Raw genomic sequence first — 16,732 nt, 5'->3', positions numbered from 1 at the left:
AGTGAACGCAGTTGTCAGATTTGAAGTATTCGGTGTAGTTGATGCCGCTGTTGCATGTTGAGTATTGTTAGTCACTAAAGTTACTGTTGTTGTTACGTTGCCAGTGGTGGTACTGTGTGGACTGAATGAAGTGAAATTAGCAGTAGTGGGCGCAGTATTGTTTGGTAATGTGGTAAGAGTAGTAGTAAATGTGGTTAGACTGCCTGGATGTGTTGTGGAGTGAGTGCTTGGTGCCATAGCAGTAGTTAGCTTAGTCACAGCACCGGTATTTGTATTTGTAGTACTCGAGTTTGTAGCATTTGTTACCAGCGTAGTTGAGTAGTCGGTCATGTTTGAAGTCATATGAGTCGAACCGTGAGTAGTTTTTGGCGTACTCAAAGTAGTTTGGTTCACACCCATTGTGGTCTGTGCCATTGCAGTAGTGCCCTGAGTCGCATTTCTATCGCCTGTAGTGTTTGTTACCGATGCGGTGCTGTGACCTGGAATGTTTCCTGTCGCAGAAGCTGTAGCTACTTTCGTCGTCAAAGTTGTGCTTTGGCCTGAGCTTGATGCTAAGGAAGTAGCTTGAACAGAACTATGTGTTATTGGAGTTGATTTGCTGTTTGTGGTCAAGCCTGTCTTCTCATTCTTTGTGGTCAGTGGGGTCGTGGTGTGGCTTTGACCTGGCGAGACAACTGTAGTCGAATTTCCACTCGTGACTGAAGCATTGCTTGTCACGGGGATTTGCGTAGTGGAGTTGGCATTGTTAGTCGAGTTGGCTGTATCTTGATCGCCTGTGGCTTGTTGGACAGACGTAGGTTCGGTTCGAAACGTCCTCCTGGTGCTAGAGAGGCCGGTGGTGTCGCCCCTCTGAGGTAAAGTGGACGGGGGGAATGATGTCAAAGTCGTGGTGTGGTTGCCGGTTGAATTCAGGCCTGCAGTGGTGATTGAAGGTTCACTGGAGGAGCTCCCGTTAGGTGTGGTCACATTTTGGACTGTAGTAGATGTAGCTGATATACCTGCAAAGACAGACACAATATTTTACCGAAATATTAAGACACGTGTTCAACGCTTGGGGAAATTGTGGATATGTTTTGATGCAATACTACACCCTTGTTGCAAAGTCTTTTTCTACTTTTTAAATACTTAAATGTTTTCATCTGGACTGGGATGTTTCGAGCGGAGGTGGTTTCTGCTAAGGATCACTGGGGCATCATCAGACGAGGACTTTGAGGAGAACTGTATCCACTGGTGCATAAGGCTGGGTACGATACCTGTCTGATGTACGACTGGTATCGAAAAAATAAAAGTATCAAAAGTATCAAAATTTGGTTACATTTGGGGGAAAAAGTAGAACATTTTGGGGAAAAAACAAAACAAATTTGGGGTATATGTGGGAAAAAATGTGGGGAACATTTGGGGGGGAAATATGAACATTTTGGGGGAAAAACAATTGGAAAAAATATAGAACATTTGGAGGGGAAAAAAAGGAAAATTGCTTAAAAATGGGTGAAAAAATAGAAAGTGTTTTTTTCTGGGCTTTTGTCGTTAAAAGAAGTTTCTTTATTGTTTCACCTCAAACAAATGATACAAATGCAACAGAAACTAAATGGAAGGAAAAGGAACAAATAAACATTATTAATCTGTTTTATGATTTTATATGACAAATATTTAAGCACAGGTATCGGAAAAAGTAGCGTTCAGATATCGGTATCGGAAACAAAGTATCGTTAAAGGGACTAGATACAAGATGGTCATTTTATGCTCACTACTGCCACCTCAGGTCTTACACGTAACTGCAACTTCCATATTAAGCTTGTGCATGATGGCAACAGCTTTTTGAGTGACAGTGCAGGATTTTAGAGGAAGTTGTGGTGAACAGGTCTGAGCTCATTCTACATTCTACTATATTCTGCTGGAACATTTTTTATTTTTTTAAACTCTGTATAGTCCCTTTAAAATACTGGGATTGAAAAAAAAACGTAACAGTACCCAGCCCTAGATGTGCACTATCTGAGCTGAAAAAGTGTTTTGGAAAGACTGAATGAGTGCAACTCTAAAAAAAATAGTCCGAATGACAACTACCTTTGCTTCATTGGAGAACTCCTGGACTACTGTCAGCTTTATGTTTCTACATTGCTTTGTAATACCTACTTAGAAGTGACATGATTTCGCTGAAGCCCTTCCTGACTTACTGCTAAATGTGACTTCAGTAGGTCTGTTTGAAGTGCTTTGCCCAGAGGCACAATGGCAATTAAACCCAGGTTAAACTCGAGTCACAGTTTGAGTGCTCGTACTGACTGTGCCCTGCGCTATTACGAGTATCATACTTTGCAAACTTCAAATATAAATAATACAAGTTGTTTCCTTTTACCATCACAGCGTTGTTCACACTTGCATTTACCGAAAGCAACAAAAAGACCAATTGTTTAAAGGCTGTAGTTGTGGGGAAAAGATAAAAAGAAAGGCTTGCAGAGAGCACTTGGCTGGACTAATGTGTCAATAACGCATTTGTTCAAACTGTTTAAAACCCAGTGACAGTGTGACTTAAACAAACCTTTATGAGTATGCGGTAAAAGCGGACAAAGGCTGTGAGTCAATACAAACTCCTGTAAGCGTTTCCAGTACATCCATGTGATTTGACACTATTCATAACAGATTCGTCACCGATCCAGGTCCCAAGTATCATTTATATTTAGTTTCATTTATTAACCTGACACTTTACAATTACATCAGGCTTGAAAGCAAAGTGTGCTGATTCCCAACACTATCAAATACAAGTATAAAGTCCACAAGTGTAAAAACAAAGTGTACATCTCAATTATCTGACCTAAATATGCCAGAACATTTAATTTTCCAGAGCAGTAACTTGTACAAACTTCCACAAATCTCTCTCACCTTCTGACATCAAATGCCCTTCCTGACCCACAAACCTCTTATCTAGACTTGGGACTTGACCGGCACATGAGCTGCTCAAGTTTTGTTGCTGAATTTGTTCCTAAATAGTTTGGCAAAAGCATGTTGTTACTCCTGTAACACTGTCTGTTCCTGGTTAGCTTCACCTTGAGTCCTCGTATAGTGTTTACAGGCCCGAGGAGGAAGTCAGAGCGCACGGCCAAACCAGCAGGAGGTCTTTACTATGGACTTCAATTGTTTGCTATAAATCCTTAGATCTGATTTCTCGACTCAAAGTTCCAAACTACATGAAAAAAGACAAACAGAAGGTCAATAAAACAACAAAACAGGGTCATATCATGTAAAACGTGCAGTGTTGGGGAGCAACTAAACACATGCATTTAGAATACTCATTTTGAGTAACTGCATTCAGGTAAAGTTACACTTTCATTTGTGAGTATTTAGAATACAGTTACTTTCCAAATACCAAGCGAATATATCTTAGTATCAATCATTTAACTTTAGCTCCATATTGCACAGCATTATTAAGAAAGAACTCTTAAAGGGACTATACAGAGTTTGAAAATGTTAAAATTAAGTATTTTCCTCCCCTACATGTTCCAGCAATGTCCTAACAATGAGCTCAGACTTATTCACAACAATGGCCTCTAAAATCCTGCACTGTCACTCAGAAAGTTGTTACTTTGGGCCCGTAGTGTCATCATGCACGATCTTAATATAGAACCTGCAGTTACTCGTAAGACCTCAGGTGGCAGTAGTGAGCATAAATTGGCCAACTTTCATCAGAGTTCCTCATTAACGGTAAGTGAGTTTGTAACAGGTGTCAAACAATCGTAGTCTTCATTTTTGTAATAATATGCCATATTTATACATAAATATAATGAAAATCAATGTGAAAGTATTCTGCAAGTATTCAGAATACAGTATTCTGATTAAACAAAGTAACAGAATATGTTACAAATTACATTTTAAGGCAAGTATTCAGTAACTAAATACAATTTCAAAGTATTTTCCCCAACACTTAGAATGTGTTACTACTATAGTTTACAAATATTCTGTTCAGGTATGTGATTGTTGTTTTAGTTTAACAGTTAATATGAATAACTGAAGATAGGATATATTGAGTAACACTATTGACAAGTACAAAAATAACCATTAAACATGAGCAGAAAGAGGAAAATGTAATGTAAATAAGCCAGAATCATGAATATATTACGGTAATTGTCAGGAATCCACAACAGCCCTATTTCACTACAGTTAACAGAAAAAGCCTCCTGGGTATCATAGTAATATTGCGAAGCCTGAAGCCTCATACCACTAGGGGATCAAAGGAGTAAATTTGACCGCACTTTGTTTTTGGATGTGTTTGGTTGACTTATGTGCGAGCTTGCGTGTGTTGTATGTTATAACGTTTCAAAAGTTCAATTAAATCTTGTAAAAAAAAAAAGAAGACAAAGGCCCAGGTCGGGATAACGGAGTTGGGAAAGATCTACTGCTAGGTCTGGCCCAGATCCGGCCTGAATGTGTTTTACTGTCCGGGTCAGCCATAATCATCAAAATGATCACAAATAACAGCTTGACACTTATGATAGACTTAACAGAATTACAGAAATGCAGTTTTTCATGATATTCTAATTGACGAGCACCTGTATATGTGCGCCTGTATTTCAATAACCCAGATCAACATATCAATACGGTTCTATTGATGTTCCACTCCGTTGCACGTCCTGGCCTAACCTAATGCCTTTATCACTAAGTTACCAGGATGTATGAAAAATAACACACCTCCACTTTATGGCAACTAAGTAAACAAACGCCCAGAGCCACCTCACTCTTACTGACGAGGGAGGAAGTCAAAAACATTATGTACTTTCATGATCGTAAAAAATTAAGGATGGGCTTCGGTTACGTTTCCTTTACAGTAAAATTAGCTGGTTAAAGTAGAAAAATTACACTCAAGTGAAACCTGTAGCTATCAGACATGGACACTATTGTTATCAGGAATATTTCAAGCCTTTCTCCATTCCCAGTTTGACGTTTGAGGTCTTTGAAACAAATGGATTTCTCATTATTCACAATAAGATGATTTAATATTGCAGTGATTCAACTTTTCTTTATAGATTTGTATGGGGAAATGCAACTTCAGAGGCCGTATAATCCAAATTGGCCAAAACCTGAGCATCAGATTTTCCTGGAGTGTCTCATAATAGTCACAGCAGCTCATGCCACCAAAATAATTAAATCTACATTATTTTTCAGTTCTTGGTCCAATATTACCTGCCGTGTTAGCACTTAATATGACAGGAATTTCATTATTTAAAGATTAGCTGTACTGTGCGTCCTGAAGGGCCGACACCAATCATTTATTTTACTTGTTTTGAGATTTAGCGAAACTTTATGGCCCCGTCGTCATGCGTGTTCAAAGAGAAGCTTGAAAGAGGAAGAGCGGCCACAAAATGAGGAAATTATATTTAACTAGGTTGTGGTCATCATAGCAGGAAATATCCAAGGCTCAGTTTGTGTGTAGCATTTCTTTAACATTGATTAACTTCCATTTGTCATTGTGTAAAAGAGCTCACGCACACACACACACACACACACACACACACACACACACACACACACACACACACACACACACACACACACACACACAAGTTTTCCAAATAACATTGTCCATTACGCAGGCTCACAATCCGCCCACTGGCATCAAACACTTTCCGCCCTTTTTCATAATATGCAAAACCAAAGCAAACATGTGTGTTTTGTAAATTAAGAATTACAAATTGTGAGGTCACGCAGACATGTTTCAATCTCTGTACTTCACAACACTGACAGCTACAGGCCCCGACCCTGACACTTCTCTTTGACGGAAATAACTAAGTTCTACATATTTTCTACGACAGCCTTGTATTCAGACATTTCATTTTGATTGGATGTAAAAAAAATAATAATAGTATAGTCTTTAAATATCTAACATAAAATACATTAACTTATTATACGGCTCTTCACAACGTAAGTAGAACGCTCCATTGACTTGAATGGGATTTTCCAACGTTCTACCGGTTCTTATTTTCTGATAGAGGACCTCTGAATAAAAAATAATGACCGCTGCCAATAGCAACGGAGTTCGTGCTTGTAATACAGGTCTTTCATGTCACTCCGCACGTACGTAGTAGCGGACACTCTCTCTGTCCCCGTCCCCTGAGAGAAGTCGGAGGAATCGCTCATGAAGTTAACGTGAATCCGACTTTCAACTTACTCAGAGATTCGCCACCATTCCTCCAACTGCATCTTCATCTAAGTAGCTTGGCTAGCTACTAGCCTTGCTGCTACTAACCTAGCCAAACGTATGGCCGTATAATAAGCGGGATAATGTATAGAACGCTGGTCATTATCGGGAAAATAAGTACCTTCAGGGCGAAACAAGGTTTATCGTCTGTACACTTATTAGCATTTCCCCCCTATTTATTCTTTATAAAACTTTGATTTCTAACTGAAGCAAATTGAGTTACATTATATATATATGTTTATTGCAGCTTGTGTGGCATTTTAGGCTTTCACTTTCAGAACAAAGTTTTACTGTCATTTTTATAGAGTTGACAGTGTCTAGTACCGTTAGAGTCCAAAATATTGTTTATCGTGATACTTTCCTGACTCAATATATTGAACTTCAATATATTGTTATCGCACCAACATAAAATCTAATATAGTGTGAGAAGGTCCTGGGGTTGATTCTTGGACCATGTGGGTTTTTCTGTATGGAGAAAAACACACATGGTCCAAACCTTCAACGACCCCGGACCATGATCCTTCACTTCTCTTTACTCTCGTACTGTATCATTGAACAATGGGTCAATTGCAAAAGCACAGTTTCCCATTGTTGAATAAAATAGTACATCAAAACAAAATCTATGTCAATCTATGTGGTTTTCCTTCGAGAGATTTCAAAGCATATGCAGCAGGACTTTTCCCTGTTTCCATAAAACTTGCCCCTGTACAGGCTCAGTCAGTAATACTCTGAGTAAGTGTGTGCGTAATTAAAAGCACAGTGAAGTCTGGAGCACAATGCAGCCTGAAGACTTATCCCACAGTGGGATAATCCCGCGCAGACACAAAGGGGATGGTTGGGTCAATACTGGGGCGAAGGTCACCTGCAGCAGACGCTCAGGAAGAGGATACGGCTTAACCTGCAGTAGTACTACAGACCTATTGTATTCTCCAATGCTGTCCACTCTATGGACCACTGTTACCATAGAAATGCAGTTTTGGAGAAGCTTTTGAGAGGTTCTGGGGCGGATTTGGCCTCTGATACCTGGCAACCCGGATAACTGTGAAGTATTTGACTTATGTGGGGAAACCAAGCACCCTTCCTGGTACGAGTGACACAATAATGCAAGAAATATCTACTAAAGAAACCCTGAACATGCTTGGTTTTAATCACAATAAAAAAATAATCTATCGGCAGGGTGGGGTTGATGTCGGGGTCGTACAGGAACACTAAAGGGCACCTCGATTGGCGGGAAACAATAGCACTCTTGTGAAGTGTTCGCCAGCTCCAGTTCCCTAAACGCATCTCGACTTCCTGCACCACACGACGGCTGACACTGACCCAGAATAAAGCCCTGTCTGTAAATGACACGCCCCAATGAATAGAGCTGCAAAACTCACCAGACATCAGACAGGACAATGCATGGGAACGGGCCAGTTTTCAGTGCTTACGGGAACTAAATATGAAGAATAAGGTAAACAAAAAAATAAATTTGCATTACAGAGCGATGGTAAAATATGAGACATGTTCTATTAAAGCATGTTTGTTAAAAGCAATAACTGATAAACCATTAACTAACAGCTTCTGGTCATCTCCCATTACATTTCATTCCACACAACCCAACTGTTTATTTAACATTAATCATAAACCATGATGCAAAAAAAGGCCTTTGACTAAAGACACACTGGATTCACATTGATGCGAAAGAGCAAAATAACCAACAAGATTTCACTCAAACATAGGGTTACATTTTTTCCAATACAGGTACTTTAACAATACTTTAACTGCAACTTAAAATGTGAAACTAATGATATAGACTCATAACATGCAACAAATAAAGGCTATACATACTAGGGCTGCTCGATTATTGAAAAAATAACAATCACGATTATTTTTGTCATAATTGAAATCACGATTATTCAAACGATTATTTGTTGCCTTTAAAAAAAAGTCTATCTTTATTTTATTTATTTATTAATCAAAACACTACACTACACTTTATGTTTTCTGGACAGTCATAAAATGATTTCAAGTACGCCTTGATTAAAGAGAGGTCTCTGTTTCATACCTGCCCCCTCACATCTGCGCAAGTAAACTGAGCAGCACGGCCTGATGACATCATCACACAGCGCCGTTTGTTTTTATGTCAGACAAAAGCACGAGCCATGGCACGTGAAAAGCGAAGGGAAAATAATCCCAGCGCCATGAAATAACGCAAGTCTGCTTTGCAAAAAAAAAATGTGGGGGAAAAAAAAAAATGTGAAAAAAAATGTGAAAAAAAATAAAAATAATTATAAGCGTTTTTTTGCGATTATGCTAATTTTGTAATTGTTTACTGTTGTAATCGAAATCGTAATCGAATTTCGATTAATTGCACAGCCCTAATACATACTTCACATTGCATGTACTGAGTCTATCATATATTAGTTTCACAGTTTAAAGGGACTATACAGAGTTTAAAAATATTAAAATGAAGTATTTTCATCCTCCTACATGCTCCAGTCATGTCCTAATGTGTAGAATGAGCTCAGCCCTATTCACTACAACTGCCTCTAAAATCCTGCACTGTCACTCAAATCTAATAATATAGAACCTGCAGTTACGCATAAGACCTGGGGTGGCAGTAGTGAGCATAAAATGACCAACTCTATCTATTCTTTTTAAGTTGACAGAAGTAAATGCACTTTTGCATGATATTCTAATTATATGACGATCACCTGTATACTAAATTATTTTGCCCTAAATTTTCCCCCCAAAAAGTAAAAAATTAAAGGTTTTTCACTTTTTCCCTCCAATTTTTCCTTGTATTGTTATCCCAAATTTTCAATTATTTTTTCCCTGTTTTGCCCGAAATTTACCCCAATTTTTCAACTTGTGCTTCACTTTTTTTCTTTTAAATTTTGATCACCAACAGCATTAAAAACTTGAATATAAATATTTTCTGTTTCACTTCTGCACCTGTTTTTCGTTATTTTTTACTTTTATTCGATACCAGTACCTAAACCATTATTTCCATTCCAGACTGGTATAGCTAACGGTCCCCAGCCCGACTCAAACACTTGAAAAGCAGTTGTGAACGCAGATCGTGTGAGAGCAGCAGTGACAGGCAGTGACCCTACAGTGAGGAAGGGCCCGGGGCAGTAGGGTGTAATGTAGGCCCCTCATTAGGACACAGTCATGTGGAGAACTGACCTGTGACTTCTCCAGTGCACGAGCGGGCCCTGCGTCCACTCACACAGGGGATCAAAGAGGAGGGAGAAACACTGCTACCTGCTAATTAGCTAACGAGACTCACATTTCGGACTTTCTTTACAGGGCCCGGGCATGTAAAGATGGCCGACTCACAGGGAAAACAGTGAGGGGCTTCTTTGAGGGCATATGGTGTCCAGTTCAGGGACTGTTCCCGTGGTGTTGCTTTACCTTTACTCCACCCAGGCCAAAAGTATCCACGCACAGTAGCAGAGAAGGAATCCGATTTGCTTCCTTTTTATTTTTGCCACAACACTTACATTTCACCGTTCCGCTAAACTTAAATAAATGTTGTCAGATAAACATAAATGTGTGTTTATTTGTGGCTACTTTATCATTGAACTGAATTTATAATTGACCCACAATCCTGCTCCTCTGAGTGGGATATGGTGGGCTGCCAGTTTCCAGGGGTGGCCTTGACCACCCCAGAGATACGCCCCTGTTATTTTCCATCAGGGTTTGATAAGTAAATGTGTTGGGAATTCCCTGTTGTGTAGGCACCTGCGTGACCAGTTAAATTTTCACAGAGAAAAAAGTTTAGACAGACATGACCAAAGCTCAGCCTGATAGATACAGTAATTAAAGTAAAGTAAAGTAAAAAGTATTTTGCCAAAAATACCCAACAGGCCCGGTTAGAACCATGAGGCCGTCCTTCTGTGGACCCACCACCTGCAGGGGGAGCCATAGATACAGACGGCATCTCTGAATTCGCCCATATATGGTCATGTTTGAAAACAAGGGGGAAAACAATTTGGAGAAAAATCTACATTTTCTTTAATTATTCAAAAACTACTTTAAAAGGACTATACAGAGTTTAGAAAATTAAAATTATGTATTTTCCTCCCCCTATGCTCCAGCAATGTCCTAATGTGTAGAATGAGCCCAGACCTGTTCACCACAACTGCCTCTAAAATCCATGCACGAGCTGAATATATAAGGTGCCGTTATACGTATGACCTGAGGTGGCAGTAGTGAGTATAAACTGGCGAACTTGCATCCAGCCCCTTTAACAAATGCTGAAATATGAATACAGTTTTCTACTAAATAAAGATAAAAAGGCATGGAGAGGAGCAAAGTGGTTCAACAGCCAAAAAATACATAAATAACGGAGAATGTTAACTTGATGCTTCATGTTAGCATCGGGCTAATGCTAACAGTTAGCTAGCGCTAGCTACAACTGCAGATTTTTCCCTTCTACTGAACAATCTGCTGCGAGAAAATATCCATATGGACCCGATTTACACTTGACTTTATTTAAGTGATAAATAAGTTCATATTCCACCAGAAAATTGCTAAGAATAGTGAAAAATTGTGTTTCTCTAAAGATTCTATTTTCCTCCTTAGCGAAGCCACGCCCCCTTCTATGACGAGATGCCGCCTGTATCCATAGGGGCTGGTGCTATGTGATTTGGGCAGCTCCAACGGCTGCCCCCACGACCTGGCAACGGACAAGTAGAAGAAAATGGATGTATGGATGGACTGGTCTGCTCCAGAAGCTTTTAGATTTCGGTAAAGCTTGAACTGGAGAAAAAGCTTTAACATTTTCAGAGGGGTGAAAAATGAAATAGAAGAGTGTCTCCAATGCTTTTCAGGCCCAAATCCATTGAGCGTAATATATAGACTCAGAACCTTTCATAGACATAGATGTACAGAGACTGATTGTGACTGATATCTTCCTCATGATAATGTTTCATAGACTCAAATGAACAGTACAGACTTTGTCCGTAAACAACATAAACGCTGGAGGTAAAGTAGATGTTTACACGAGTATTCACAACAACCTCATTGATAACGCCGTCTGACAAATACAGTAGGTCATAACTACAATCTGACCTATGTTGTTCACTCATGCGATTGAAAGAATTGCTATATTGTGCGTAAAAATATCTCCCAGCTATCTTTGTCCTTGAAACTTCACTCTTCGAAGCTCACAGTCACACTCCCTCTCCCGCTCTCTCTCCTGCTGCTGCTGACTGGGCAGAACTGGGGCGTGACAAACTACAAATTCAAGTAACTTTCCAGAAAAAAACTGCATCACACATAACCTGACGAGGCTAATCTAATTCCAAACTTTTTTTTTTTTTTCTTTTTTCGCCAATGTCATCCAAGTGTGCTCCGGTGCAGCCTCCGTCGGCCCACAGTAAACAGTCTGGTATCTGGGCAGGTCCCGGGTAAGCGCTCGTAACAGATGGCTCCCCACGGTTCGGGCGCTCGCTGGGCCTCTGCACATATCATATCCAATTAAAGCCGCGCAGCACATGCTTTCCAATTACTGAGCGAGATTTACAGCCCACAAACAGGCTAATCCACCGGGCTATATGGCGGCGAATCGATGAACCAGCAGGAGACAAGAGGCTGAGTGCAAATACAGAGGGGTGTGTCAAATGCAAGTGGCGTTATTACTCACTGTCTCTACAAGGCGGTGTTACAGATTATCTAGTCTCCTCTACCTTTTTGGGCGTCTTTGAGATATCTACTTTGATTTACGCAACACTCATAATGAAATAAATGCTTGTATTTTATTATATTTAGAGGGTAAAAAGTTGCGGAGAATTGCTTATAGTTTAAATATGTGAAACAATGTGTACTTGAACTGGTAAACCATAATGTAATCCTCATGTTGTGTCTCAGCTCTGGCCCTCCATGCTCTTATGATGACGCAGCAGTGACTCGGCAGCAATGAGACACGATGGAGCACGTGTGGATAAGAGGGGCCTGCTGACAACTGTTTGTCCCACTCAGAGGGTCCTGAACGGGGGGCAGATAGGGGAGAGAGGGGGGTGCCTGGCAGAGAGGAGAATCTGCACAGCTGGAACACTTCAGAGCACTCATCCACGGGCCACTAGTCCTGTGTTTATGAGCTAAAGAATGCACTAAAGTGAACTGCATTAAACAATGGAGGTGAGTTCACCTTATAGAACAGGGGTCTCCAACCATTTTTTACCCGGTGAGCTACTTTTACACAACAAGCTACTTGTGCTTCAAAAACACAGAAAATGACTTGCGTTTAGTCCTTATACTTTATAATATTGACCAAACTGTTTGCAGATTGTGTTCAGCGTGTTCAGAACAAACAGAAAATGCATCTAAAATCAGACTTATCAAGCATGTAGAGATGTAGAAAGTCTTTGGCGAGCTACTGGTTGGAGATCCCTGATATAGAGTGTCTCATTTTGGGCTTTGGCTTTAGTTTCTCAAAACGTGTTGATCTACAGTATTTTGCCCTATGGGTTTCAGGTAACATCACAACCTCCTGTGGGCCTGTAGAGTGTCTGCATTTACATCATTTCCATCAGAAACCTCAGTGTTCGGTATTGAGTGTCGTAAACTCAGTGTCATCGGGCTTGTGACCATGCCGTGACATCACCTGCATACCTTTATTGGACATAGGAGTCAGAAACAATCATTAAAGCATGATGATTTGAGTTTGTAGTACAGTGAGTAATACTGTATCGTAATCATCTTGTTTTATCTCCACACATTGCCATATTTAGTGTTAAACATCACAACACCTGGTAATCATATTTCACTGGATTCAGTGTTGCAGTTTATCTCCTTGTCTTCTGAAAATACTCTGTTGCTTTAGTGCAGGGGTAGGCGAGTTTGCTTGATGGAGGGCCAATTTAAGCCCAAAGTAAAGCACAACTTTCTACAATTGAGGGCCAGAGGTTCTGCACTGAAGGACCCTGTTTTAGTGCTTTATAAACAGCACAGTGATTGCAGTGCATGTATCTCTCCACAGTCATTTATGCTAAATGTCCTCCTAAGATGCTCAAAGCCACATGACCAGTGAAACACACGTCGCCTCGGGGCCGAGGCTTCAGCACATGATAGACTTGGGAGCGTCATCAATGAAAGACACGCTTCAAACAGTGCCATATAATACAAGTGTGACCAATGGATTTTAGCCCTGGATTTGTAAGGCAATAGGAGAACTGATCTAACCCAGCAAGGAGCTGCAATTTCAGAAGTTTCCAACATTTTTCTGGGACATTTTTTTTTTGTTACTGTTCACCAGGACATATTTCATACCCCGTTATTAATAATTACCGGTATTTGGAGCTCTGAGGAAGGCGACTAAAGATAAGCCTAGAAGTCAGAATCTCTTGCCTTACATGAAGAAGAAGAAAAGTGATCTAGTGCGGATATTGTGCTGCTTGACCATTGCCTGAATTTGGCATTTAAGTCCATCACAAAACTCTGAGTCACAATCATGAGTCAAAGGAAAGCATTATTGAGAGGAGCACAGGGAACCCCCCCCATAGTGAGATCACAGAGGATGATATTTCCCCTTTATCCAGATTAGTTTACTACAAAATCCTTATCCTAGTAAAAAGAAAAAAGAAAAAATGGAAACATACAAAGCTGGGATGGACATATGTGTAGACTACATGGTTAAATTCAGTTTCATACAGTGAAATATTAGGCAAAATTTGAGCTCTCTGGTAAACTCTTAATTATATTATAAGGCTGGGCATGTAACACAAAAAAGTGACATCACAGTATCTTGTCGATGCTTGAAAAAGACGCAACAAGCATTATGCATAGACTACTTTAAAGTGTCCAAAGAAGGAGAAAATCTATCGCTCTATAATCTGACAACATTTATTAAAACGCGCTATAACAAGGCTAATACAAGTGTCGCAAACTCTACTCACCTCCAGCCAAAGTTCCCAGGAGAAAGACGACAGGCAGAGCGGTGAAAAGCATGGCTTCAGACAGAGAGGGGGTTTCTCTTCTGTGTGGCGCTGCCCCGGATAACGGTGCTCTTACTCCCGCAGATTTTGCTCCACGCTGCCCCGCTACAGGTGGCTCCTGGACTGGGAGTGACTCGCTCTAAAACGGCATTAAAAGCTTAGCCCGCGCCCCTTCCTCTGATTGGGCGAGGCGACTGTCAGTCACACTGCTGCTGTAATGGAGCTAAGAGGGTTTGGTCCCGCCCACAAAGGCATCAGTTTATCCGCAGCGAGTGAACGGGGCAAATCTGAAACGCTCTCACAAAATGAAGTTGAACATGATGCATTTTCTTGATAGGCTAAACAGACTACACTTTAGATAGCGTATACAAAAAAGGCTAAAGTTTCTCTTTTTTGTTTTCAATCTAATCTTCCCACCTAAACAGTAGAAAGTTAGAAACATAACCTTTTCAGCTCCTCAGCAGCATGTACCACACTCAACTTCCTACATATCTACACTAAATATTGCATTTTGATGACTACCAGATCGATCACACTTTATTTTACACTGCCTTGATACATTGTACTGAACTAAATGTAATCTGCTTTGTAACTATTTGTGATAACTTGTACCTATGCAGAATTAGCCTAGTATTAGAAGTTTGGATGTACATATTGTCATAAGACATAAGACCCTCAGGATTAGGACTTGCGTCTTATGTCTTGGGTACATTATCTACCTCCAAAGCTACAAATACATATTATTCTGTCGTGTATCTAACCCACAGGTGTCCAAACTGCGGCCCTGGGGCCAAATGTGGCCCTCAGACAATTTTTTGGTGGCCCTTAAAGGAATAGGCTAACGTTCAGAGCTGTGGGAAGGAATTTTCGTTAGGGGGTGCTGAGAGATAAGATTGCCCCCATAAAGGCTATTTCTGTGCTTATTTCCCATTTACTTAATATTGCCTTTAATGCGTAAGTGATCCACCAGGGGGTGCTGTAGTGCCCTCAGCACCCAGGGTACATACTGAGATGTTGTTGCCTTAGCTTAGACGAGTTCATTTGTACCTGTCTGGTCTTCACGTATGCGTTAGCATTTAGCGCTAGCATTTAGCCTCTGCTCCTCTCCTCTATAGCTCCAAACGAGGTGAAGATAGAAGCTACCAAGCTCTTCCCCGATATTACTGCCATATTCCGCGCTGTAATATCTTCACTTTACTGTGCGGACGCCGAAGTACTCCCTGTATTATTACGCCTTACAATATAATTCCCCTTTTTATCCGCTTAGAAAATCCACATCGTGTTACACTTCACGTAACCATATCTAAATAGGGAAAATGTGGAAGAGCTTGGTAGCTTCAATCTTCACCTCGTTTGGAGCTATAGAGGAGAGGAGGAGAGGCTGAATGCTAACGCCGTCTGTGCTGTGTTTACGTGACTGAGGGCACGCGTGAAGACCAGACAGGAACAAATGAACTCGAACATATCTCAGTATGTAGAAATGGTGGCCTGTAACTTTAAGCTTCTTGTTGAATTTGCACGAATCACCAGAGATGGTAGTTTTTCTGCCAATTAAATCCTTCTACACAATTTTCTCACAGTTAAACACAAAGCAAAACTCTCCCGGATCATTAAACAGGCCACCAAAATCACAGGTTCACCACAGACCCCTCTCTGACCTCTACCAGCAGGCACGGACCAGGAAAGCCACCCTGATCACTGCCATCCTCTGCATTCACAATTCCAACTGCTCCCCTCGGGCAGAAGATACAAGGTCCCACTAGCAAATACAATCCCAAGACTACATAAAGGTGTGAGACACAGTTAAAACCTCTCTTATGGTGGCCCTCAATGCCGTACAAACATCAAAATGTGGCCCTCAATGAAAAAGGTTTGCACACCCCTGACCTAACCCATAGGTATAAGTTGCTACATCAAAATATAAAAATAAAGGTGTTAGTGGCAATTTTGTGAGAATCATATAAGTCTTGTGAAATTCATAATGTAAAAACAAAGAAACAGATTCTTCCATGGACCACTCCCAAACTCTAAACTCATGGCAAATGTCAAAAAGCTACAGCATGTCATGGACCAAAGTCAAATCAGTATTATGTCTAAAACCAAACATCTGAAAAGGTGATAAGACAAAACATTCTTCTAATATTTGGGTATGTTGGATATATTTGTTGAGGAAATGTCATTGGTCTGAAATGTAATCTATCAGATCCTCAACCCACAAATCAAATATTGCAAAACAACTACACACTATGTTATCAGAAATCATTCTGATAGTTACGCACATACGGTTTTCACTTGGCCTGATATAAATGACTGTACCTGACGAGAACTGCGTCACTAACAAGACAAAGTGACTTTTGAAATGTCTATAAATAGCGACAATAAGTGGCCTCAGTTCAAGTCTTATTATTATGTTGTAATGACAGATGAGAATTGTAAAGTAGCCCAGCTCAGCGTTTGCACTTGAGGACTTCGCAGGGGCATAGATTGAAGAAGAAGGTGAAACTAAACTACTGGAACATTATTATGAACGGAAAGTGTACTCAAATTTTGAATGCACAACATTGCCTTACTTATAACTAGTTGTTTTTAGTTAATCATATAATCAGTAACATCCTTTAGT

The sequence above is a fragment of the Gobius niger genome (genome assembly GCF_951799975.1).
Source record: "Gobius niger genome assembly, chromosome: 10".
In the NCBI taxonomy this organism is placed as follows: domain Eukaryota; kingdom Metazoa; phylum Chordata; class Actinopteri; order Gobiiformes; family Gobiidae; genus Gobius; species Gobius niger.
Note: the sequence above shows the minus strand (reverse complement) of the source record.